We start from the raw sequence: 5,082 nt of genomic DNA, 5'->3' as shown, positions 1-5,082 counted from the left end.
TTTTAAACTTTAATATTGCTTCTTCTAGAAATGTCTAATTTAAGGCTGTCTTTTCCTTCTTTTTACTGTGCTCCACAAAGAAAGTTGAAAGCGGTTGTATGAAGCCTTACTGCAATTCAATCTTCAATGATGTGGTTCATTTATTTAACAGACATCGTAAATCCATCCAATTCTAAAACAAAATGAAAAAAAAAAAAGAACTAAAAAAAATAAAACCCCCCAAAAACAGAAGAACCCCCTCCAGGAAAATCCCAATGTGCTTATCCTCCCTAACTCATTTTTCCTTCTGAAGAATCCATCCAAGCAAACATTTAGCACAACTAAAACTTCACCAACATTTTCTGTCTGCCTGCACTTGGTATTAAATCTGGTTATGTTTTATTATTACCTTCACTACGCATGGACATATTTCAAGTAAAGCTCACCTCTGCTGACTGTAGTAACCAAATATTCCAAAAACTCCACAGAAAATAGACATTTTCAAATAAAGCTCACCTCTGCCTATTATAGTAACCATAGACACTAAACATCCCACAGAATTCACTGAAACTTAGTTCTCTGTGACAAATCAATGTCCCTCCCATAACTCTTTTTCTTTTATTGAATTGCTTATTTTACAAATTGGCAATGTTCGTTTGTCTTCATTTTTTTTTTCTGTCTTCAATTACAAAGTAAATTTCTTTAAAGAACTTTTAGAATGATACTTTTTTTTTTTTTGAGTTGAACAAATTAGCATATTCTATCTGATATTTCCTTATGTTCTTGGAGAAACCTTCTGTTATCTTAGTTGGCAAATAGTATGTATTTACCAACTTAGTAAAATAAATTGCTTAGAATTTAGTCTCTTCCTCAAAACATAATATAACACTTATGATGTGGTTTGAACCCAAGTTGGAAGGAACTCTATCTTCTAGTCATTCTGAATTGTTTCAGGAATTAACATCCAATTTAATAATAATAATAATGATAATGACGATAATAATAAAAGGGCTCAGTGTTGAAAATTGAATGGAGAGGTAAAAGTATAAACAAATCTTGATGTCTCAAATAAACTAAACAAAAAATAGTTTTAAAAAAAAAAAAATTTTCTTTTTGAGATTATCGAAGTACTTTAAAGAAATATTGCTCTTGTTATAATATTTGTTCTTGTGATATTCTTCATGGGTTTTGGGTGTATGTGTGTGGTGGGGGTTATTTTGTGTTGCTTATTGTCTGCACATATTCATTGAACTATTTCCATAGACAAAATGTCAGCGCTACAATGCCACATAAATTTTTAATTTACCTTTACATGGCTGAGTGATTGGCCTTAAGTGATAAAGCGGGCAATAATAGCACTGGTATGAGTGATGTCTGATAAAATATGAGCCAAATGCTTTTGCAGTTTGCCATTATTATTATTATTATTATTATTATTATTATTATTATTATTCGCGATGGATTGGCAGAATCGTTAGAGTGTTGGACGATATGCCTTGTAGTATTTGTTCTGGCTCTTTACATTCTGAGTTCAAATCCTTCCAAGGTCAACTCTGCCTTTCATCCTTTTGGGGTTGATAAAATTAAAGAAACGGTCCAATACTGGAATTGACGGTATTAACTGACACCCTTCCCTCAAAAATTGCTGGCCTTCTACTTAAATTAGAAACTAATTATTATTATTATTATTATTAATATTATGAGTAGTGGCTGGTTGAATCGGTAGAGTAGTGGACAAAATACCTTGTAGTATTTAGTTATGTCCCTTTACGCTCTGAGTTCAAATCCCACTGTGGTTGACTTTGCCTTTCATCTCTCTGGGAAGGATAAAATATCAGCTATTTCTTTCCTCAAAATTTGTGGCCTTGTGCCTGTATTAGAAACCATTATTATTATTATTATAATTATTATTATTATCATTATTATTATTATTATTATTATTAATATTATAGGGGTGGTGGGTTGATAGAATTGTTAGAGCATTGGAAAATTGCTTTGAGGTATTCCTTCAAGCTCTTTATGTTCTAGGTTCAAATCCCACCAGAGTCAACTTTGCAAAATTTGTGGCCTTGTGCCTATGTTAGAAACCATTATTATTATTATTATTATTTTAATGTTTCTTAGTATTTCTTGTCTTCTTTCTTCCCCCACTCCTTCCTTTCTTTTAATGAAGTTGTCATTTTTCATCTGCCATTTTGTACTATACAATGTTTAGGACAAAATGTTTTCTCTTTTCAATCGGTGCTAGAATAATGAGCTGAGGTGACAATATCTGAAGCATTATAATAATAATTCATTCTGTAAACAGTTTCAACTGCTTATCACTACACTTGCTACTGAATGAACATCATTTATTTACTTATGTCTTTCACTGAAGATTTTCATCTTCTAGAACAAAAGAATCTTTGATTCTATAATTTCTTTTTCTTCATTTTTTAAAAAAATATTTACAACTGCTTATATATTATCAATTGGAGATACATTTCTCCCGGTGTATATTGTACAGATATCGTCTTGGTAATATCTTTCATGGTTTGGTCAACGAGGCTTTATAAATCCTGTATTCATTTTACAGTGTTCCAGTGATTTAAATTTTTTTTTTATATATATATAAAATTATTTATAAAGTAAAAATAAATAAAAAGAAATTACAAGTTGGTTTATGCTACATGTTTGATATAAGCATATGATATTTTGGAGTGGAAAAAAAATGCTTAAAATAAAGTGATTGACGGTAATGGTTGTCCCTAACTTGTGAAAATTCATGTTCAACTGGAAGATAACATCTGGATTTATAAACAGTTTCTTATCATTATAATATATTTCCTTATTCTACTGTATTCAAATGCTATTGTGTGTGCATGAGTTATAATTTTGTTGTTTTTTTTTTTTCAAATCAAAAATTTTCATTTCTAGAAATTTATATTTAGAAAAGAAAAAAAAAATAGTGTTTTAACTTAAGCAAAATGAAAACAGTGTTTCTTAAAAGTAATTTATGCCACAACTTGTGTTGTATAACACAAGTTGAACTTGTATTCCATCCGACATTTGTAAATATGTTGAAATCCTTCCAAGAATTTTGTTTTTTTTTTTCCAACTCAGCAAATTCTTTTTTTTTTCTACACTTTTTAATCAATGTCCAAAGCAAAATGAACTATCCAGTTGTTTTAATGGTAAATCATTTGGTTGTTATATTTGAAAATACCTTGCAGGATTATGGATTTCTGTCTTTTCTGTCCATTAAATATGTTTCTACAGGCTTTATATACTTGAACAAAATAATATTGCTTCACACAACTATCATGGATTTAATCTCAATCATCCGTCCACATTTTACTTTGCAAAATTAGTTCTGTTACATCAGCTTCAGTAATTCCTTCCGTTATGAATCTCTCTAATGTATACATATCCTCACTCCTCTGTCTATGGCATACTGGTCTCCGTCTTCATTGATTTTCCTGTTAACTGTTGATACATGCTGCATAGATTGTTTTGTATTGTTAACCGTTCTATAATAATTGCTGTTCTTGCTATCTGTCCAGCCTTTCTCCAGGTGAGATTCCACCCAAACAGTATTCTGCTGAAGTAATTTTAACATTTCTAATCTTCTCTTCACTGTTTTATTTTTGGGTTGTCCCCCCACCCCACCCCCTACTCCTCTTCCTTTCTCGTATTCTGATTGTTTACTTAAAAACCCTGAATTCAGCTAAACATTTTACATTTGCTGTGATTTTTACCAATTTTTTTTTATTTTTTTTTTTAAAGAAATCTTTCGTCAGTTTGTAATAAACTTGATAAAAAGAGAAACTTTTTCCTCATCGGATTTTACACAGGATTAGCTATCTTTGTCCCCCTATCTCCAATACTAGAATGCTACATACCTAAGATATGGTTCTTAATTGTTGGGAAAGAAGAGAGCTGATGACAAGAGTGGCTGAAACATTCTCTAAGTTAGAATAACTCAAAGCACATATTATTCTTTTAAAGTAAGCCAAAATCTAGGTGTACTTTATTGTCTAGATTATCCTCTTCATTGTTTTTTCTCTTCTTTTTGTTCTCCCACCATAATAGTGGTTTGCCCAACAAATATTATTTTAATCTTATTACTCAATAAGCAATGGCCTAAATATTTATTTGATTTGTAATTGTTTTCTATTTCTAGTTTATTTATTCCTTTTTTTATGTTGTCTTAAAAAGTCTAACCTGTTGCATTAGTTAGAACCAAAGTCAATAAGGTTTGCTTACTCACAGCTGAAAACCAAAGTGAAATGCTATAACATTTCCTCCAATAATATACCATAATCAATGAAGAAGAAGTTTCTTCTCACTCTTTCTCCCTTCCACAATAAAAAAAAAATTAAAACATTCCATTTCTTTCATTATGTTTTCTCCCAGTCTAAAACAAGTTCTCTCTTGATGAGAACCATTCTGTTGTTATTTTATGATCGTTTCAAACTACCTAGTTGCTTTTTATATTATCATATGAAATGCATATTTGGAAATAAATAAATAAATAAATAAATGAAAAAAAAGAAAAAGAAAAAAATATTCCTATATTTGTGTGTTAAAGCTGAGCTATTACATGTTGTTTTGTTGTCGGACGTATGATTTTTGAAGTGAAATAGCTTCAGTTGTTAACACAGCAGCTTTTTGAAGTTTAGTTTTGTTTGTTTATGGTGCTAGTCACATCATATTGGAATGTGTCCACTAAAATCCAAGACACTTGTTGATTTACAGTCTATTTTTTAATATTCTTTCACAAATTGAATGTGGTTAGTGATACATTTGGAATTTGCTTTTTTCAATTTTATACGGGCTGGGTGGGTATACATTCTTGTCACTTTATTATTATTATTATCATTATAACTATAATTATTATTATTATTATTATTATTATTCAACTGGTTTTAGGGAAGAAATTTAATATGCTAAAATATTGCTTTCCTAACATTCCAGTGTTTAAATTCTAAAATAACTTGAATTTTTTTTCTTCTCCTTCCATTTTGCTACATGTAACAAATCTGTTGGGTGCTGGTTTTAATATTTTAATAAATCTTAAATTTGTTTTATATGTGTATATATATATGTATATATATATATATA

The sequence above is a fragment of the Octopus bimaculoides genome, chromosome 11 (genome assembly GCF_001194135.2).
Source record: "Octopus bimaculoides isolate UCB-OBI-ISO-001 chromosome 11, ASM119413v2, whole genome shotgun sequence".
NCBI lineage: Eukaryota > Metazoa > Mollusca > Cephalopoda > Octopoda > Octopodidae > Octopus > Octopus bimaculoides.
Note: the sequence above shows the minus strand (reverse complement) of the source record.